At 42.8% G+C, this 23425-nt stretch overlaps 1 pseudogene; it reads right to left on the bottom strand.

Annotated features, from left to right (window-relative positions):
* Nucleotides 1–21809: 21809 nt before the first annotated feature.
* On the bottom strand, nucleotides 21810–22457 carry Prelid1-ps4 (PRELI domain containing 1, pseudogene 4; annotated as a pseudogene).
* Between the last annotated feature and the right edge of the window lie 968 nt (nucleotides 22458–23425).

Raw genomic sequence — 23425 nt, 5'->3', positions numbered from 1 at the left:
AAACATGGATAGGAAGATTCCTTCATCTTAAAAGGCAAGTGTCTTTCTATGGCTACAAAAAACAAAGGAAAAACCTGAAAAATAACAATTTAAAGGAGCTCACATGGTGTGTGGGGTCTCAGAGAGCTACATCTCAGTCTTTTACAAGCAAGTGTTTCCATTTCCGGGCTTTCAAATGCTTTGGTCGAGCAACGTCTCTGGCCTCACCTGTTTAGCAATGGGTTTGTGGTGAGGAAAACATGGCAGTGTATTTGGGGAGCCATCTAACCTGAGAATGGGTAAGTGAGAAGAGTCATTCAGTTTGGAAGACCTCAATCCATTCTAGTCCTGAATCTACTGGCCCTCTCTGTTCTCAGCTTCCCTCTAATAACAGAGATATTGTAAGTTAGCTTGGAACACCGTTGCATAATATGTGCTCGACAAAATAAATTAGAACACGCAATACTGGCAATGTCTATTGTACAACTCGCTTCAGCGGTAGAATGGATTTGTTTCTTCGGCTAAGAACTTTATAAATTGTTAACAAGAGATTTCCTGCTGGTATGCTAAACAGTAGCAGTCTTTTTCCCAAAGCTAGCTTTAAACATCTGTTTTCCCCATTAAAGTTATTGTTCACTCCATCTCAAAATAGGAATAACACAGTGCTAAGCTATTCCAGAAATAGACCTATCACTGCTAAATAATTACTAGCAAGAGCATCATTCTGCAGATAAATAAAATTTATATTCCATAATTCAACAAATAGATCTTAGTCATAAGACAAATCACAAAATAGATACTGCTGCCCCTCCCCTTCCCACCTTCCAAATGACATCATACAGAAACCCCACCATGGGTGGATTTGGAGAAGGAATCTTTATTAAAAGATTTCAGAGTAAATGAAGCCATAGAGTAACATCTGGGCCCATGGTATGGACACAGAGCTCATAGGCTTGGTATAGACTTCATCTGAAGAAGTAAGGCCAGAAAGTATGATCCTCTAGCCTCTTTCTGCAATCCTCCTGCCTCACCCTCAACTCCTCCTTTAAGCACACACACAAGAAAAGCTATGGAGTGACACAATAAGAAGGCACAGCCATCTGCACACCATGAAAAGAAATCAGAGCAGTAATGAAACTCACCAACACGTTGATCATGGGATGCCAGCTCTCCCAAGGTTTGAATAAAGCATTTGTGTTGGTTAAATGGCCCAGTATTTGGTTATGAAGACCAGCATAGACTGGAACACGTACTCTATGGGGGAAAGAAAAGGAAACACAAGATAGGGAAAAGAGGGAGTTTTGCTTGGTAATGAATGAAGAAAACCTTTTGTGTCTTCTTGAAGTCATCTGCTGGTCTGTTTCTCAGAATTGGAGGTTTAAACAAGGAAAATTTAAACAAAGGCAGGCAGTTACAGGGCACAGGATGGGACCCCTAGATTAGTAGAAAGCCTGTGCCCCATCATTCCTTCAGCTGTGTTCTGTCCCCATTTCAACGGTGTAGCTAAAAGTGCTACCCAGCCTGACTCCTTCATAAGCCCTCTGAAGGAGTTATGGATTTTTATGCACTTACAGGGAACATGAGATTTTGCGAAGATATCATACATACATCCATAAGAACACTGATATTGGCTGAGGACTGATGTTGGATTCATTTATAAATGAGAGTCTGGGAGTACAATAGAAATGTTTTAGAAGAAAATAGTGTGTGTGTTTTGTTTTGTTTTTTCATAAGAGTCATAGCAGGCAGAATAGTTTGGAGGGGAGGAGCTGAGAGAGACATTAGGGAATGGGAAAGATAGATTACGTAACAAACGGGCGCAGTGAATGGCATATTTTAGGCACACGTTAAGTCATGGGAGTTCTGGGGAACTGGAATCAAACCCTGGTCATGCTGTAAGACAATCTCAAGCAATCACACAGCACGTCAATCAAGTCACATTTACTTCAGGCCTACTATGCTTAGTGTGTCACACTGGGTGCACACAAGCACATCTCAGTGGATTTTACTGTGCTTTACAGATAGTTCAGGGCCTTGTGGCAATCGTGTGAGCCTCACAGCACGTGTTGTCTTTGCATCGAGTTTCGGCAGCTCGTGCCATACTTCAGACTTCTTCCTTGTATTGAATCCTCTCGTCTTTTTGATGATGTCCAACTAATTATTTCTTTTCAGTGGCTTTTTTTTTTAGGTTACCATGGTGATTTTTTTTGATGGCAATCATGAACCATTCTCATAAAAGATGGTGAATTTAATTGATAACTGTTTCCTTGCCTCTGCCTCTCCTCGGACCTCTACATTCCCTAAAACACAATACCCAAACCAAACTAATTAATCCCATAGACTCTCAACGTTCAAGTGAAACAAAAGTCATGTAGCTCCCACTTTCAATTACGTATCCCAAATGGTTGAGGTTAGTGAAATATGCATGCCAGAAATCATGACAGGCTTGAGGGACTAGCTCAGATGGCATCTACACGCTATGGCATCTACCAATGCCACCTTGCAAGTGCAAGGACCAGACTTCAATCCTGAGTCCACATGAAAATCGGGGTGTGCTGACATAAGCTGGTAATTCCAACACGTGGGAGGCAGAAACAGGCGTACCCCTCGGCTTTCTAGCCTGCCGGATTAGCCTACTTGGCAAATTCTAGGCCATGGAGAGATGTTATCTCAAAAAATAGAAAGTAGACAGTACATGAGTAATGACACCTACGATCGTCACTTCCACATAGGTATAGCCCTGCCTGCACCCACATACATGCGCCAACACACTCATAACACATGAAAATAACTCTTAAAAAATACTAAGATAGGATGCAAGCGAGGCCTGGTGGGCCCGGTAGCCAAAGACGAACCTAGAGCAAGCTCTCTTCACATCTACGGGTGCTGAGAGGAAGGAGGCAGTGGGAGACGAGCTGGACACTGCAGAGTGCTGGTTCTTGAGGCTGAGGGCAAGACATAATTTTTCTTGGAAGGTAAGAAAAGCAAAGGTTGACACAGCAGCTGCTGCAAGCTGACCTGGCCAAGATCATAGATGAAGCAGGACACACGCAGCAAACAGCCCTCAATTGGGGAAAATGCCATCTAGGCTTCCGGAGCTAGGAGAGGTCAAGGCCCTGCATTCTCGTCAGGGGAGTGGTAGCAGTTGCTTGTTTAACAGGCTGCTGAGGCCCACAGGAGTGCTGAGAGTGCTGCTCTGCGTGCATTCTGTAAGCGGAATAACTGAGTTCTGATACCAGCAGTTATGTTTACACAGTTCAGGGATTCTTTGCAGACATACATGGGGACCTACTTCTCAGGAATGAAGAGATCCCTTTAAAATATCACTACTCACGGACAGCGTACCTCGTCATCCAGAGCTCCAGTAGAGATGCCCAGAGAGTAATGTCTTCTCCGTGCCTGATAGGGCGACTTCCCTCCTGTGGCCTGGGGATTGGCAAAGGACTTTCACACCCAGACATCCCAGAGATGAGACACGCAACAGGAAGGAAGAGTAATTCTTAGCCTCCTGAAACTATTTAGAAGCCAGTACAAACACTCATGGCCCATAGGAGGAGAGCGAAGGAGCGACTTTAACGGGCAGCGGAACAAGTGGTTTCCAGTCCTCCAGACTTTGAAGAGCCCGAGACTTGAGTGGAGGAAGCAGGCGCAGCTGTGACAGAGGCAAGGACTAGAATTAGAAGCGGAGCCTGCAGATGTGGCTGAATTGCGGCAATCTTGCCAGGAACACTGTGATAGCTGAGGATGGACAGGGAAAGCCATTTCTTGAGGTGAAATGTATTCCCAATGATGAGTTTGTGGGTCTTAAAGGGATGGCAGAGGATTTTAGAATGTTGCGTAAGCCTATTTAGTTAGGCAATATTGGTCTTGAGAGAACTCGCTTCAGTTGTCAACAAAATTGCATTGACAGCAAAATCTACCCCAACAGCATGGCAGGGCACGGGGAAATCTCATGAAACTGGGAGTTAGTTGATGAAGTGAGCTTCACGGCTATCTCCAGGGATCATCACAGCTCACCCAACCATCACCAACCACCACTGAGAACAGTCTGCAGCCATCCATACCAAGGCAAAACATTCCACTAGCAAACATATTATAATGTGCTAAGGATTCGGGTGCTTATTGGCATTCATTAAAAAAACACTGAAATTAAGTGTATTGATAGACTTAATAGTAATAATAAAATATATTGTGATTAAGACAGACATATATGTGTCTGTGTGTGAATGTGTGTTAGACATGATGCTATTTCAGATTTAATAGACTACACTATAGCATAAATATGGCCTTTTGTGTGTGCTAAAAAAAAAAACAGCCGATTATGTAATTTCTTTTATTGTGACATTTGCTTTACTGGAATGGTCTAGCCCTGTGTCCACAATGTCCCCTGGGTATACCTGTATCGTTTTCTTCTATATAAGGAAATGATCCAATCAATGAGAGTCTATACACGCACAAATGGGTGACATAGTATTAGAAGATAGGCAAGGGTTTGACGTGTCACCAATGTCATGTGGATAAAGCACAGCCCTTCTGGTGTGTCGGTTGAATATCAACTGCTTGAGAGAGCTGTGCAGTCCTTTGTAGCTTTGACTATAGCATAAAGAAGTTAGCGAGCATGGAAAAAAAAATGAGGTGGAGAATCCTACAGGCTTCACCAAAGATGACCAATTGGAAGCAGTTTGGGATGTACTCCATCCCAGTGGTCAACCCGAGGCTAAGAATTGGCCCTTTACTTTTGTGACTTAAAGAAGGATTATGGAGAGATTACCTTTTAAAATAATAAACCTGTTTGTATGACAGAACATGTGATGGCTTTTTCATCTCTGCATAAAAAAATTCCCAGAAAAAGATTAATTCACCGAATAGCATGTGTTCCATGCACCCCATGAAGTAGAGTTCATGAAGTCAACATGCGTCAACATGCGTAAACATGCATCAACATATGTCAACATGCCCATCATTATGTTGATGTGTGTCAATAAGCATCGTTAGCACAGAACCTGGAGAAGGGCTCAGACCTTGAGCACTGAGAGGACTTCTTTCCTTTGCTCTCCATCCCCCTGCCTCCTATGTGTTCAGCATGAACCTGAATTCCCTTCATGCTGAAGCAACAAAATCCCTGCCGGTCCTTCCCCAGATACATCGCTCATCACTCCCAGCTTTCACTAAAGTGTGCAACGTATTTTCTTCTTAAAAGGCAAGCTCCCGTTCTCTACAATCCGTGTCAGCCAGCCACGGAGGGAAATGGATGCTTCCCTTCATATGACAAGATGTGGACGCGTTTGTCTTCAACAAATGACTGGCCTACACCCTCCACTCCATTTTGTCTGGTCTTCTTCAAATTTCATGTAAGACAAAACTTCATGGCCAAAATAAATACCTAAGTAGGACTTGGCAATTAAATTTACCTGAAAGTAATGTCTTAAAGTTGAAATATGTATTTTCATTTCAAGCAAATAGAATACTGAATGCCCTTTCATTTCCCTCTATTTGAGGCTTTTCCCCCCTTTAGTTGAATACAACCAAGCCCTCCATTTTCCTCCCAGTGCTTTATACTGAGTACAGCATAGAAGCAAATCAAAAGGGCTTCTGTTTTACTTACTTATTTATTTTACAAACTCTATATATTTTTTATTTACTCACTTTACATCCAGCTCGCTGCCCCACTTCTTGGTCACCCACTCCCACAATTCCCATCTCCCCCATATCTCCCCTCTCGTCCTCCTCCCCTCTGAGTATTCTCCATCCTGACTGGTCAAGTCTCCGTGAGGCTAGGCACATCCTTAAGGATTCTTAAGGCCATGTCTAAAAGAAGGAAAGCTTAACACTAGTTTGAACACCACACAGTAACAAAGCATGCTGGGATGCCACCTTCCTTTCTATTCATTTGCCTCTCACCTAATGACCATGGTGGACTGATGATTTTGTTATTCAGGAAGGAGGCTGCCACATAGTCCCTTACACAGAAAATAGAAACCTGTGACCTTCTTTCTGAGTCAATGTAATAAACAAACACACACACACACACACACACACACACACACACACACACAATTTTTACCCACTCCTTTCAACAGAAACCATCTCCTTAAAGACCCAGCAAACCGGGGCTGGGGATTTAGCTCAGTGGTAGAGCGCTTGCCTAGGAAGCGCAAGGCCCTGGGTTCGGTCCCCAGCTCCAAAAAAAAGAACCAAAAAAAAAAAAAAAAAAAGACCCAGCAAACCCCAAAACTCCCTCAGTGCTTTAAGTAGACACCATAGGAATAAAAAGCAAACAAAAACATCAGACAGAATAGCTTGGCTGTCTAGTGGGGCACTAGGCCATGTCTGAGAACTTGGGGAATGGAAAAGTCTGGAAAAGGGCAAAGGCCAGACCCAGAAGTGAGCCTCATGAGTGTGAACATCGCAGAGGCTCTGCCTGGCTCAGAAGGATGGCAGCTACTGTGTACTTTCCTTTCGGCTTCTGAGCACTGAGTGCGTGCTGTTTACATATATTCTGTTTTGAGACAAGGTCCTTACTAAGCTGCCCTAGGCTGGCTTTGAACTTGCAAGTCTCCTATCTCAGCTCCCTGAGTAGCTGAGCTTACAGGCCTCCTCCTTCTAAGCTCTGAGACTCATCTACTAAAGGCCCTTCTCTGATGCTAAAGGCAAAACAGTGAAGCTGATCTTTCGGATTCCGTCTGAGGAAGCACAAAGCAAGCTGAAGCAGAGCTCCCGCCATGGCATGCCAGATCCTCAAGCCCTCTTCCCTTGCTTTGCCAAAGTCAAGTCTATAAAGCCCAAGCCTGCTTTAGTCCCTTCTCCTGTACTTTAAGAAATGCCCAGAGGTCCCAAGATTGTGTGTGTGTGTGTGTGTGTGTGTGTGTGTGTGTGTGTGTGTGTGTGTTTTATTTACACAAAGAGGGCTGACCCAACTGGCTAGACTTCTGTCCCTAGGACTCTGCCCCTCTACAGTTCTGCAGGCACAGAATCCTGCTTTGTGCTTTAGTAGCACCTGATGCAGGCATTACCCTCCCTGTGAGTCTGAAGTCTGTTGCCTGGGAGGTCAGACCTTGGTTTAGATTGGTCTTTCCGATCCTTTCTTTCCCACACCCCTCCCAGTGCTTGAGCCTATGTATATTCTGAACGAATTGCTCAAAAATTGCTTTATTGGGTAGAACTATCTCCCTTTGTAGTTAAAAATACCTTTGGGCAATCTGGCTCTCTAACGAACTTTATAAGCTTCTATTCAACTTCCTGGGCAAATTAAAGAGAAAGGGCATTACGATCACAAACATTTCTCCCAAGGAGCAATTTAAAAACATTTGAGTGGATCGTACTCTTTCTTTCCAACAGGCTGCAGAAAACGTCACAGGGACGCTTCCAATACTCTTCTGCTTAGAATTACAGTAACTCATTTTCCACTCCAGGTCACTCAGCATTCAGGTCTTTCACGCTGAAAACATCTTTTTAAATTAACCAGTAACGGCTCATTATAAAAAGCTCTATATTGACTCCATTCTCTGTAAAACTGGTATATAGGATACAGGAAGGACATGTCACGTGTGTGCCCTTAAGATTGTCCTCAGTAGACACGAGCAATCAGTAGACCTAGCAAACTCTTCATCTGACACATATGTGTCCAGGGCAGTGATCTGCTGCATGAGAAGACACAAGCTGTGGGTGGCTGGCCCTCACCACAGCGAGGCTCTCCCGGCTTGAAGAGTACTTCGTTTTCCCATCCTTCAAGCAAGCCAATATTGTGCCTTGGAAACAAGTTTGCTGTGAAGCATTCTGAGAAGCAAGAAAGTACACCCGTCCTTGGCTTTCTAGAAGTCTTGGCAGAGGCTCCAGAGCCCACCTTTTTTCGACAGAAGATGGAGATAAATTTCAGATCTGCTGTCACAAACACTCTGGCAGCCCAGTACTAGGAAGACGGGGCGATAGTAAACTCCATGTGGTCCAGGAGGGGCCACGTGTTGCTAAGTCTCTCAGAACAGTCATGTCCTCGGCAGCAGACCTGTATTATTTCTCTGACTCTGCCCTGGCTTAGAATTCTTTAATATCAGAGTCCTAAGAAATTCACTAAGCTCTTCTCCCCTCCACATACACAGCCTTTTCCATTACCTACCCACACACATCCTCCACACGTCCCTTTCTCTGAGAAGACAGTTTTGCAATAAAGGAGGCAGTCTTGGGGGCTATCTTTAGAAGAGCATCTTCCCTTCGTGACGAGCACTTTCACATGCATTGATGTTTATCCTATAAACTACACAGAAAGTGCAATATCCAAAAGTACAAAATGCCGACTCAAACCCCTGATAAATAAATTATCCCCCATGAAAAAATCCTTCCTACGGGCATAAAAAGCTTCACTGACTGAAGAATGCACACCAACCCTTGGCTCCAACACCTTGCTGTATGAACCAGCATCCGTTAGCGTGCTCTCTGCAGCAGACATTTTGCTAGCAGAGTTCCCTGTCACTTTATATAACTCCCCAACAGTCTCGGGATTCACGCTCCGACTCTCATTTCTCCAGTGAGAAGTCCAAGTACGAAAACGCCACGCAAGTCATTAGTCATAACACAAATTCCAACTCAAGCCGCCGGGATCCCACACTAGAACTTCCTCTCTTGTAGGAAGATAACTTCTTAGTCATTTCGTTTCCCAAGCTCCTTTTAGAACTACCGGCAGCTTCCGGTGTTACTAGGAGACCCAAACGTGACCTGAACAAGGATATGACAGCAGTGGATGTGCCGAACTGGATGGGGAAAAGCCCATGTCCTCAGTCCTACTCCAAGAACTACAGGCCATGAATTTGAAGGGAAGTGGGGAGGCACATATGGGAGGATCGGGAGGGAGGAAAGAGAAGGGCAAATTTTTGTATCTATATTATAATCTCTCTGTCTCTCTCTGTCTCTCTGTCTCTCTCTGTCTCTCTGTCTCTCTCTCTCTCTCTCTCTGTCTCTCTCTCTCTCTCTCTCACACACACACACACACACACACATGCACATAACCTACCAGCAATTTCAAAGTTAGGAGCTACTCAATTAAAAAAAAAAGTTAAGTAGTACTTAGAGAAAATAAAATGATTTGTTTCATCAGTTTAAATCCCACTGCGTGTGGCTGGGAAGACTGCTTAACTGGGAAAGTAGGTACAGCATAAAATTCTCTCCATAAACTGGAAGTCAGACAGTCAGGGGCAAAGTTCGATGGCTCACTTGGTGAGTTCAAAGTTCAGTGAGAAGTCCCATCTCAAAAATAAAGAACCCCAATAGAGAGTTAACTGAAAAAGATACTCGACATGAATCTCTGACTTCCATATCCACATACACACAAACACGAGTGCACACACAGGAGCAAACACACAATGCACTACCCGCCACACACAGTAAATTAGTAGGAAGTCCCCCTATTGGCCTAGAACTATATAAATTACATAAATAAAGTGTATTCAATTGTAGACTTAAAGTATAATGGCAATATTGACTGCATCGTGTGTGCTTGGTCCCCTCAGAGACCAGAAGGGGGCATCAGCTGCCTTGGAACTGGAGTTGTGTGTGGTTGTGAGGCCCCATGTGGGTGCTGAGAATCAGAGAGATGCTCTTAATAGCTGAGTTGTCTCTCCCATCTGACAATTTTTAAGGAATAAATTAATAAAGGAATTTCACTGTGAAAGCGACAGAAAGCGCTCTGCGAGCTTTCTGTCCCTGCTTCTCTGCTGTTCCCCGTGGCTGACATAGGTCAAGAAAGACGGAATTTCCTTGCAGGTCAGGATAAGGCATCTGAAAGCCATTAAGGTGGGGGCCTGAGAGGGCTAAGAGAAATCAAAGGAAAGAATTGTGGTTCAGTGCAGTTCCCCGTGGAAAGCCCCGATCCTGCTGCCTCTGGAGAGCAGGGGTTACTTATTAAATCATTTGCCTTTCTTCTCAGGCTTTAATCTTTCGCTAACAAGAGTCCTGTACAAAGTTCATCAAGATTTATTGCTGTGTCCAAATGTTTAGCTAACAGGTCATGTGATGTGAGAGCCATCCCCAGTAGTCTGTTTCCACAGATAAAGATAATAAAAATGTATGACTCTGCATGTTTTTTGCAAAAGAAAATTGAGTTGCATGTCCATATCTAAACAAAACCACTGCTATATTACGGAATAAAGTAATGCGACAGTTAAATTATTTTGTTATGATAATTTATTGCCATTTTAGTATCATCTTCTTTCTTGGAGTTATTTTCTTGAGTTGAAAAAGATCAGTGTAACTTATGGATTCAATTTCGGGAGAGTCTGACTTCACAGTCTCTGGCTACCATCTTTGATACAGGAAAGAAAACATAAAGTTGCTGAGAGGTAAGGATTGGTGAAAGTTTAAACAAACAAACAAACTTTTAAAGGGAGATAAACAGCCTCTGTGAACAGCAAACTCCATGGGATACTCATCCCCTCTTTGGGGATATGGTGCAGTGCAGGAAAATTCATTCATATCTGTGACTTGCAACTTTGAAACTTATAGTGACCTCTGAGATCAGTGGTTTTCAAGCCTCCTAATGCAGTGACCTTTTATTACAGTCCCTCATATTATAGTGACCCCTCCAGCCATGAAATTATTTTTGCCGCTTCTTCACCACTGTAATTTTGCTATTGTTGCCAATCATAATGTAAATGTCTGATATACAGAATAGCTGATATGCAGCCCCCGTGAAAGGGTCGCTCAACACCTCCCAAGGGGGTTGCGACCCACAGGTTGAGAATTTCTACGAGGGTTTGTTCATAACTCATGTCTTATCGTTATACCCTTGGCTGTTCTGACTTAGTAAGCTGCAAACCTCCATTCTACTTCTGACGTTCCTCATATCCTTCCCTGATTTTTTTTTCTTAATTTACAACACTTACCACCTTCTAAAATACTGGCTGAATAAGTTGTAAAGTTAGGTTCAGCCTCTTTGTCAGTATCCTCCCATTGGTTTTCCTTGCCTTGATGGCATAAACTGGGTTGAGCAGAAGTCACAGAAGGAAGGCAGAGTGGGGACTGTCTCCTTTAGAAAAAAGGGTGATCCCACCAATGGGGTGTTGCTTACATTATCATAGACTGTTTGCCAGGCCTGTCTTAGGCTACTGATGATCCTGGTGAGAACTGTCAGATGCTCCCACCTAACCATGAAGGGTTCCAGGATGGGTGTTGGACAAAGGCCTGGACAAGAGAAGGAAATGTCTGGATCAGTCATGGAGGTGACCGAGTGAAACTCTTGCCTGGTATCTGCTGAGTGACAAATACCAATAAGCTTTCCTTTCAAAAAAGTGTAGTAAGCTCCTGATTACATTTAAAGACAAACACTGTGAGAAATGTGGAAATACTGAGATGTCAATGGGGGTGAAGACTTTACTAAGTCCTGAATGAGACTTGATATCAAACTCACCCATCTTGCCCATTAAAGGGAGTTCTCCCAGCAGCCCCAATGAATGCGTCTACTTCAGAGCATCTGTGGCTCAGGGAACATCATGGAAGAATGAAAAAACAGATTTATAAGAGACAGAATTCCATGAAGCCTTCTCTGAAACAGCCTACGGTGTTTTGAATTTGCTCTGCCCAGGGAGTAGCACTATTAGGAGGTATGGCCTTGTTGGAGTAGGTGTGGCTTTGTTGGAGGAAGTGTGTCACTGTGGGGATGGTCTTTGAGACCCTCCTCCTAGCCACATGGGAAACAGTCTTCTCTTGTTTGCCTTGTGAACAAGATATAGAACTCTCAGCTCTGCCAGTGCCTGTTGGACACTGACTTGCTTCCTGCCTTGATGATAGTAGACTGAACCTCTGAAACAGTAAGACAGCCCTAATTAGATGTTGTCCTCTATAAGAGCTGCCTTGGTCATGGTGTCCCTTCACAGCAATGAAACCTTAACTATGACATAGTCCCTCCTAGAAACAGCTGTATAATCTAGAAGAGCGGAATACAGTATCAATGGACATGTTAATGTGGGAGGAGGAAATTTTCACAAGGTCTCATCCCCAAACAAAGAACTACAGGCAACTCATTACTCTGAAAGAACGAGGGTTAGCATTTCCTGTGGATGAACACTCTCTCCAATCCAATGCAGAGTGGAGAGCCCTGAAACCACACACAAACACTAAAAACAGACTGAAGGAGTTGAATATATATATATATATATATGTATAATGTATAATATATGTATATATGTGTATATGTGTATATATATTTTTATATGTATAATGTATAATATATGTATTATGTATATATATGTATAATGTATAATATATGTATATATGTACATACATACATATATATATGTACATACACAGAGAAAGAGAGAGAGAGAGAGAGAGAGAACATAGCAATAAGAATCAAACAAAAAAGCTTGAGACTGGAGAAAACAGGAGGAGATAAAAAGAAAAAAGAAAGGGAGAAAGGAAAGTAATGATCTATTTCAATTAAAAATATTTCTTTTTTAAAGGAGAAATAAATTTTCTTTATTCTTTCCCCCCTTTTATTAAGCATAGATTCTTTTCTCATACCATATAATCTGAATTCAATTTCTCCTCCCTCTACCCCTTCCAGTTCCTACCCACCTCCTCTCCCATCTCTGCCATTTTGAAACAACCCTGCTCCTTAAGAGATAAAAATGTAACTCAGTAGAATAGTAAGATAAGACAAAAACCACCATTTTGAAGTTGGACAAACCAGGCCAACAGAAAAATAAAATACCCCCAAGAGAAGTCACAAGAATCAGAGACCTTCTCAGTCGTTCATTCAGGGCCCCCATAACGGTACTAAACTGGAAGCTGAAGTATGTATTCAGAGGACCTGGGGTAGGCCCTGTGCTTGTTGCCTCAGTCTCTGTAAGTTCAAATGAACTTTGCTCTGTTAAAAACATGTCCTTTTGAAAGGGTGTTCCCCAAAAAGGAAAGAGGGCTTGAACTCATGGAATGTTAGGCTACCCCATGAGCTATGCTGTTTAGCTACCTGTCGGTTAAGAGATTCGGTAGAGTAATAGTTACAGAGACGGTACAATGGAAGCACTTATTATCCTAAGTGAAAACGGCAGCCCCCCTTTAGAAAAACCTCCCCTCTTCTGAGGAGCAAGGGAGAGGAAGATGGGGGAGGGGAGGGGAGAGGGAGAGTCTGGGAAGAAATGAGGGAGGAAAGGCTTCGATCAGGATGTAATAAACTAATTAGTTAACTAATTAATATTAAAAGAACATAAAGCCTAGCAAGTGCTGAGCACTACGTGTCTCCACCCCCGTAGATGCTGCAGGACGGGCAGGGGCGGGGTTTTCTGACGAATTAGAACAATGTATCTTACACTCATCACCCAGAAGCAACGTGCTAGTCTTTAAATAACTAATTCTAAATGGTGAATCACACCTTTTCGTCCTTTGGTGAAACAAATTGGATAGAAATAAGAAATACAAGAAACTTAACCAAGAAGTAGCTTAGTTGGATAAAGTGTGTGCCCCCTAACCGCGAGAACCCGAGTTCAATCCCCAGAACCCGTGGTAAAGGAAAGCCAGATGTGTGGTATCTCTAACAACCTCTGTCCTAGAAGAACAGAAATGGTTTGATCTCTGGGGCTCTGTAGCCAGCCAGATTAGCCTGATGGGCAAGTTGCAGGTCAATGAGAGGCCCTGTCTGAAAAACAGTGTGGATGACAATTTCAAGGAGTGACACACTAGGGCATCTTCTAAGATCCTCATTCACGTCCATGCATGTGCACACACCTACACACACACACACACACACACACACACACACACACACCTCACACACGTACAGTAAATGAAGTTCCCAAGCGGTCTAATACCCAGGAAAGAAATTATCTATGAAACATGCACTAGAAACTCAATTCTTTATAAGATCTTTGGTTTAGTAGGAAAGTTATAAAAATATAAAATATTACTTAGAGCAAACTTTAATATCATACTGTAGTTTCAACTTAAAAAGACCTAACCAAGTGTTCAGCAAAATGAATAAAAAGTAAAGAGTGTAACATAAAACGAATGGGCAGGCTTAATTCTAAATATACACAGTGCGGCCATTTTTATCGATACCAGTTTTAGAGTTTTATGAATAAGTTATTGTGATGAAAGGACTATGGAGTAGATGGTGAATAAAATCCAAACGTAGCAGATGAGACATTTAGGACAAAATTGGGATAACAAGTAGAAAACTTTAAAACATGGTTCTTGAAGTTGGAAATTGATAATAGCGATGATAGTGAATATGGTTAGAAGATTGGTAAGTCTCCTACTAAAAAGCCAAAAGAACATAGGAGGGTCCAGTGAGTTCCTGGTCCATTGAATTAAAAACTCACATGCACACACATACACACACACATACACACATACAAACACACATAAACATATACACACACATACTAAACACACATACACATACACACATACACATATACACACACTACACACATGCACACACACATACACACATACAAACACACATGCACACACACATGCACACACACATAAACATATACACACGCATACTAAACACACATACACATACACACACACTACACACACACACACACACATACACAGAAACATACAGACAGAGACAGAGAGTCAGAGAGACAGAGAGAAAGAATACTACTTTTAACTGTTCAAATACCATGAATAAAAACAAGAGCCAAAACACTGCCCAGAGAGAAGAGAAAGACCAGCAGAGGTACCATACAGCAGATAGCCCACCAGCAAACCAGCAGCTAGGAGACAAAGGAGTGCCCAAAATCCCCAGAGAAAGTAACTTCAGCCTCAAATTCTAGAGTCCAGTGTGGTAGAATGAAGTACTTTCCCCAAACCTGCCTCCCTCTCCTTAGGAAGTGGCTGGCTGATAGGGAAGGCAGTGGTTGAACGTAAGCAGAGAAAGAGCTTCCTTAGAACGGCAGATCTGACCACAGAAAGAGATCACACATTTAGGGGGACATCTGACTAACAAAACAAGAAGGAAACCAGAACAAACTGGAGACAGAGGGAGTACTCCAGGCCCAAGCCCTGCATGGACTATTCACAGAGACGCCATGAACAGAAACGTTTCAATATCATAACAGATTCATGAAGAATAATGAGAGAATCAACAACAGAGATGGTGGCTGATATTTATTGACCGGGGGGTCTCATAAGTGCATGGAGAATTACGAATCTGAAAAATCACATGAAGTATCAATTATTACATCTAAAGGAAATGCTATTCCAGGAGGAAAATGATGCTGAGTGCATTATGTATTGGTGGTTACTAATACCAACACCATATTAATACGATAAATAAATATGGATCATCTGCAAAGCTAAGATAGTTGATGTCAGTGACTTAGTGGGGGAATGGCGCAGAGAATGACAGGATGGAGTTTGAAAGAATGTCCTAGCCACACTGAGTGTTGAAGGGTAACGTTGAAGTGGGTCATTCAAGGTAACAATACTGTCTCTAAGTAGGATACAAACTCCGAAGGCGAGAGGTCAGAAACGAAGTGTTTGCTGCATAGCACAGGGCCCTGCTTGCAGAAAAAACAAAAACAAAAACAAAATCAAAAACAAAAAAAAAAAACACCAAACAAAACAAGCGAACAAAAAAAAAACCCAAAAAAACCAAAAAACTAGACTATTGCTTTTTTTCATTATAAAGACTTTCTAAAACTCCTAAACCATTCGTTTTATTTAAAATATTTAATAAGATAACTCTATTGCAAGACAAATGAAGGACAAACAAACCAATACCTTCAAAGGCACGCTGTCACTTAGAATGTTCACCCGGACCTTTTCCTTCCGTGGTATGTGACAAGGCATGCTTGCTAGCTGGCAACATGTAAATATCCCCGCTTTGATTGACTTTGAGCTATCGACAAGGCCACACTGAATACTGAACTGACAACAAACAAAACATAACTCATCGCAGGGCAGTATTTCCATAATTCGGATACAGTAAACATGAATGACGGTCTGACCCTAGACAATGCTAGAATGTAGCGAACTACTTCAGAACTATTTCAGGTTGAGCATTGATGAGCTTGGTCTTAATGAAGTTCTTATTAGCTTGTTTACTTTAATCTTTAAATGGGTGTTTAAAATGTTCAATTTCAGGGAATTAACAACCATCACTCTCGAATCATACATAAGTCATAGCTTCAATACATCACTGACAGCTGACATCAACCTTCCCGGCACATATATATGGAGGGGTGAGTGTTGGACTGAAGGAAATAGGGATTGTGAGGAGCAGAGGAAGCCCTGAGTGACTGTGTAACAAGCAGGTGGGGGGCTGAGAGAATGTGTGTTGTTTGACATGGACATAACCATGCCAAGGACCAAGGCCTCAGACCCATGGGAAATAGGTAAAGCCTTTCCCCCAGGGCAAACCCAGGATGGCAAAGCTTCTCTGTGTTCTGAGTCTGAGTGTTTACAAATGATTGACTGGCATATGCAAAAATAGCAACTGTGGTTCTCTCCTTGGGGATATTCATCACAGATCACCTTCAGAAACCTCGTCCCTAGACCAGCTATCAGGAAGCACACTGAGGTTCCAGGTATGCCATAGTTGGTTTGTCTTTATCAGAACACATAAAGCCCTGTCTTAGTCAGGGTTTCTATTCCTGCACAAACGTCATGACCAAGAAGCAAGTTGGGGAGGAAAGGGTTTATTCAGCTTACACTTCCACACTGCTGTTCATCACCAGAGGAAGTCAGGACAGGAACTCAAGCAGGTCAGGAAGCAGGAGATGATGCAGAGGCCATGGAGGGATGTTACTTACTGGCTTGCTCCCCTGGCTTGCTCAGCTTGCTCTCTTATAGAACCCAGGACCACCAGCCCAGGGATGGCACCACCCACAATGGGCCCTCCCCTTGGTCACTAATTGAGAAAATGCCTTACAGCTGGGTCTCATGGAGGCATTTCCTCAAGGGAGGCTCCTTGCTCTGTGTTAACTCCAGCTTGTGTCAAGTTGACAAAAAAAAAAAAACAGCCAGTACAACTACCTCTCCCTAGCTTGCCTCTATATATGTCTGCCCTTTTTAATTTCCTCTCTACCAGAGTCAGTTTCCAAAGACAAAGCCATGTGGGAAAGAGCAATGGATGGCCAGTGGATCAAAACATAACTTACAGGAATAACTAAGTGCCCTAGATGCAATTCTTAGAGCTAAGTATCTTCTTCTGAGGTTAATACTTGAAAGTTTAGGGGTTGGGGGAGGTATTTTGTTGCTTACTTAGTAGGCTGTGTTTTACAGTGTTGCTATTGGTTTTTAAAGTGTCGTTATGAGTCTGGGCTGGCTTCCAACTCACCATGTAGCTCAGGCTTGCCCTGAATTCCTAAGGACCCTCCTGCCTTGGGCACCAGAGTGCTGGGGTTACAAATTCATAGCACCATGCTTGGCTCAGCACTGGAATTTGAAGACAGTCATTCTGCGTGATGGGCATAGTGAAAAGCTGTTGCAGACTCTATTGTAAAAAGCACGAGTGGTGGTGGAAGTTTTTGTTGTTATTTTTAATACCATTTTGGCTACACACACACAAACACTCATTGGAATGTTTCATAAAGTAACGTCCTTGTCAAGCCTAAAGACATCGTCAGTACTCATCAGTGCCTAGGGTTGTATTTACATCGTCTGCTGAGAGCATTCTGGGAGAATTAAAATCTTCAAACAAACTGCAAATATTTGAGGGCATATCATGTATTCAGCCTCTCTCTCTCTCTCTCTCTCTCTCTCTCTCTCTCTCTCTCGGCGTATATTACTGTGTGTTGCCATGTACTATAGATGTGTAGTGCATGCATATGAGTGCATGCATGTACAACCCTGTAGAGGTCAGGATAGAGCATGGAATTTCTTACTTAGTTGCCCCTCAGTCTTGTAGCTGTGACGGAGGCTCCTTCCCTGGACTGGAAGCTTGCTGTTTGGGCCAAGCTGACTGACCAGTGAGTTCTTGGGATCTCAGTGCCTCAATGTGAAGGTTACAGGCACAAGCAGTCTTGACTGGCTTTTTATAGGGAGACTGGGGTTTTGAACTCTGGTCCCCTTGCTAGCAGAGCAAGAGCTCTACATACTGAACCATCTCCATAGCTTTATCGTTTATCCCCATTCTCCGTTATTGTTTTCTAACCTTCATGGCTTCCACACAGTGTTTGAATCTAGGATGAATGTATCACTCAGTTTGCCAATCACCCATGTTTTTTCTCTTCTAGTGAACTGGGCTCTCCTTGAAGGTGACGCTTTCATCTTGTCCATGTTTTATGCCAGTGTCTGCTTTCTATTAACCCTTCACTAAATATTAGTCCACTTAGAGTGAAGAGCTATCTGATACACACTTATTGAATTAAATTAATTAGATTGGATCAAAATTTAATTTGATGTCATGGTAAGCAAACTCCTGAAAGAGCTATCAAATAGACAAGGCTTGCTTTGGATCATTAGGCTCTATAATGCACACAAGATGGATTCAAATAGCATCTGCCTCTCCCTTGCAAGTTCCGAAACTTCAACAAGAACATAGTCTCCATGTGCCTCAGTTTCCCTATCAAAAGAATCAGCTGTTAGTAATAAATCCATATAAAGTACTTAGCATAAGACTTGCCCCATATGGAGCTCTATAGGTAATTGCCATAAATATTGTTGTCTTTTGTGCTATAGGGAAATCTAATTTGTGGTCACTGATAAGATCAACCTATCCCAATGAAGCGTATTTCTATTAGTCCCAATCTTTTCACAAAGACAGGCTCTACAAATTGGCTTCGGATTGTCATAGCATCCCCTCTAGATAAAAACCATGACTCATTAAACTAAATCAGGACTGAGCATTATGTGGTTACTGAACGTTGGTTTCTGTCTTGCCCTGATGTGCCTTGATGACTTGGGTACGTCAGAGAAGAAATATGCAATTCTTCACATTATCTTATTGGATCTTCATGCCCAACCATGGAGTTGACAACTTTCATTTGTCCCTCAGAGAAAAAAAAATCGATCTACGGGATCACAAGGCTCAAGCAGAAAAGCAGTATATCAGTTCTGTAAGCATTTAGCATCAAAGTCTTTTCAGTTATCAAAAGTGGCCTCTCACATGCCCAGTGATCCCACATCTCACTCCTTTTTATCAAGATTTCTCTTGAGGTAAGCTGCCTAGGAACAATATCTGCGTGTGTGCATTCTTAACCCTCACTTGTATGCCAGGAACATTTTTATACACTTTTCAATTGAGACTCAGTGAGCCCTCGGCTGCTTTAGTCAATAGAAGATGATGAAGGACATTGCTTCTTCTACAACTACCACGAATGGCTCGCCCCTCCCTCCCCCATCCATTTGCAGCGCTCTCTAAAATGTCATGAGCTGAAATATCAGGAGAAAGCCTTAGCAATGAGACACCAAGTAAACTCCCTGGTCACTGATTCCACCTGAAGTCAAACTTAAGTTATCCCAGCCCAGCGCCCACGCATGTGACTGGAGGAGGCTCCGAGTGATTCCAAAGCTCAGCCACGAAACTCATCACTGTTTTCTGGTCTACTCTTTCATCTGAGCATCGGCACCGTGGAGTTGAGGAAAGGGCCCTGAGGTAATCTGTAAATATAATAAAACCCTTATTGCTCAATCTTAATGAATTAAGGATAGTCTGATATGCATCTATTGGGATTGAAACATTTAGCATAAACCCGGCAAGGAGTCATTGAATTTAAAAGTCACATGGGAAAAAAAACTGAAATCCTAACAGTGGAGGTGGAGATTGTCCCTGACTTGACCCTTTGACCTACTTGTGGGACCTTTTTCCTCCTAGCTGGTTGTTCAGTCTTGATGTGATGATTTGTGCCTGGTCTTATTGTAGCTTAAACATTGTTATGCTGCATTTGGTTGATGTCCCCGAGGGACCTGCTCTTCCCTGAGGAGAGGAGGGGAGTAGTATATCTAGGGGGAGGGGAGACATGGGGTGAGGAGAAGCTGGAAGGAGGGAAGAAGGAGAAACTGTGATCTGGATGTAATATATGAAATAAGAATTTAAAATTATAAATAATAATAAGTAAAACAAAAAACTGAAAATCTTGCATGAAGATGCATATGAAACCAAGTTACACAGTAGACTCAAGATACACATATCTGTACACATGCACACACACACACACACACACACACACACACACACACACACACGATCTTCTCTTTCCTTTTTCTAAACTTAAGTGTATGAGAAATGGCCCCCATATTTACTTTATTGAGAAAGGGGTTGAAAGCAAAGCATGTGCCTTCTAACAGCCTGGCCCATCATCACTGTCTCTTCCTACACTGGCTTCATCCCGAAGAATCTAACACTTTGTCCCAACCTGTGAAGACTTCAACAAGCCACCCTGGAAAGTTGGTTTCACTGAGAGTGTATATTTTCCTTCTTCAAAACTGATAATGACTTTATCCATACCTAGTGGTCAAGAATTAAGATGCAGGACCCTGAGGTGGTCCCCTACATTGTTGGGCCCAGTATACAACTCAGGAACTCAAGATCATTCAAAGGGGGTTGCTTGAAACTTAAAAGCCAGTACATGTCATAGATGCCTGGATTGAATTTTTTAATCTGTATGATTGTAACCAAAAGGATATTACCAGTCAACCAAGAAATACCCCAAAACAGACTTCTCATGAAAGCTTGGCAGAATGAGGGTACCCTAGATAACAAATGATTTAGACACAGACCTTTGTTTTCAGAGAATATCAGTTTATCATAGCCTCTTACAGAAGCATCCTAGAAGCCCCATTCAGTACATTTCCTTCAGAGAGCAAAGCAGGACCATCCTTGAACCTGTCACAGATGCCTGGATTGAATTTTTTGACGAGGTGGAAAACCACATACCTCTAAAGGATGTTGTCCAGCTGCCATCTGCCCAGACTTCCCAGAAAGCAAGCTGGTTTGCTGGTCATAAACACTCATGAACTCATCGGGAAAGGAGTAAGAGAGCCTTGACTTCCAAGAGGGTGAGTGTTGCTTCCCGGCTTAGGGCAGAGCAGTGCAGACCCACAGAACATCACATACATGACTCACGGGGCAAGATCCAGAAGCTTCTGAGGCTAGGCAAGAATTTCTAGATATTGGTGACCTGTGCTGGGTCCCATGGACTCCTGACCTGAGTGATCTATGTTTTTTTCTTTAAAGTGTACCACTGGAGCTTTCGTGAGGATGTCCCCAATAGTCCTAACAGCCAACACATTCATCAGAACTGGAGACGGAAGCGGCAACTTCTTAGTACTAGCATGTGTTATCACTTTCTTCCTAACTCTCTACTTCTGTGGTTTTTGTCTGTTCTTTCACGCTATGCTCGGCACCCCCAAAATATAGACTCTGGCAATTTCCGTGATTAACTGTATGTGAGACGCAGCTGTGTACAGGAAGAGATGTTTTCAAATCTAAGAGGAAAAAAATTTCTCCTACTGGGTAAGAAAGAAAAAGATCATGATTTTGGAAGAATCTTTTTTTTTGGGGGGGGGGTCAATAAAATCAAATGTTACTGAGTTCCCATTATACACTAAATATTAGTCATGGCACTTGGGACACATGAGAGAATAGGACAAGGAACCCTGTCCTAATTGAGTGTGCAGGTCATGGTGTGTTACCACTTTACCTTTGCACTGCTTGTGACCTTGGGAAAGTCACTGCACCTCTGCTCAGTGGGAGAATAGGCAGGCAGGCTCAGTGGACATCGAGCCTGGTATACTGCAGATAGTGAACAGAACATCCTCCCTAACCCGCCACACAGACAACAGAGAGGGTTTGAGGTTGATTTTTAATAATCAAGTACAATGCAATGTGGAGTAGGGAGAGAAGGCTGAGCCACGCTGGTTGTTGGCTCCGTGATCTTCTGTGGCTGTTATGTGGTGGTGGCCTCATGGGTCAGGTCCTTGCCCTTCTCTGTAGCTGCCAGCACAGTCTCCTTTGCTGTCTCTTTGGCCTCTGTTGATGTCTCAACAGGGTTTTGGAAGGGGCCTCCTCATGTAGTTTGGCCAAGATGTATTCAAAGACCTTCATTGTCTTGGTCACATTGCTTCTGAAGCAACCAAAACCAAATTCGTCGGCACCTCTGGTGACATCAAATAAGCTTACAAGAGACCCAGTTTGCCAAGGGACTTCAGTCCAATAGCTGTCATTAGAGTTCACACAGTAAGTGCATTGTTTCTCCACAACCACCAGTGGGGTGTGGTTGGTGTTCCAGATGAAACTGGTCATGGTCTGAGTCTGTGGGTCCTCAATGGAGTCTTCCAGGATGTGATCCACTGAGCAGTGTTGATAGTCACTGTGCCCAGCATGGCAACATTGGTCATGTTGGTCTTGGTCATGTTGGTCTTGGTCAGGAGTCTCTGGGACAGAGGTTTCTGGTCAAGGGTCGCCTCAAGTGCACTACATCTTCCCTTAAGACATGTTTGATATAGGGATTCAGGTACCATTGCCAGAAGGCTGTGAGTGATTGGTTTCAGGAACTTGGGAGAACTCTTTGGCCCAAGAAATGCTTCACTGCCATGCGGGCCAGACAGCTTCAGCACCCCAGCACCCATACTGTATCCGAGGACAGGGCCTGGAGAGATGTGGCTCACTAGGCTCACAGCTAAGCCATGTGCCCGGCCCAGGTCATTACTGCCGCCATGAGGGGCTATGAATCTTTTCTTCCCAAAGATTATTTAATACTATTTAAACTACAAGATATGAAAGGATAAGAAAAACCATAGACTAAAAAAATGACATAAACATACTTTCGTAATTCATATTATCAAAATTATATGATCCTTACAATTTCTTCACATTCGCTGGTGCTTTGATTGCCTGTTTGACCTGATGCACACTCAAAGTACACGCGACAGGGCAACGTAATTAAGACATAGCCACACGCTGTACTTCTTATTCACAGCTAAAATACAAAATGCCGTCAATGAAAAAGTAAGGTCCTCATCACTCATGGCTATGAAATAAATGATTCATACAAATGTAAATGCAAAAATAACAAACACATTTTAGTGAAAGGAAATGTACACCAGGAATGGTCTTCACAGTGACCTGTAGTTCTTCTGGTCATTGATATTTAACATTCTTAATGAAACCTTTACAATTCTGTGATAAAAGAGCATTCACCGGGTAGAGGTCTACAGGAATTCTGCAAGTCTCATGCCTTTACCGATGTTACTGGCAAAGATAACCAGGCCCAAGGACACTTTACTAGTGAGAAAGCAGAATAGAATAGAGGGCATGTCATTGTCAGAGTGTGCGTGGCAGGCTGACAGCTGACAGCTGATCATTGAAAGCATCCTTCCACATGTCTTTTGACCTCATTGAATCCTGAAAACAAAACTGTGAGGCAGCCCATTCTTTCTATGTTATAATCACCAGCTCCGAGAAGCGGAACAAATTCCCCAAGGAAAACCATAAGTCTAAAGTACACAGACACACTTCACTATCTCACAGTAAATAATGTGTTAGTCTGCAAGACAGATGAAG

Source organism: Rattus norvegicus, chromosome 14 (genome assembly GCF_036323735.1).
Source record: "Rattus norvegicus strain BN/NHsdMcwi chromosome 14, GRCr8, whole genome shotgun sequence".
Lineage (NCBI taxonomy): Eukaryota > Metazoa > Chordata > Mammalia > Rodentia > Muridae > Rattus > Rattus norvegicus.
This window is presented reverse-complemented; position numbering and strand designations above follow the sequence as displayed.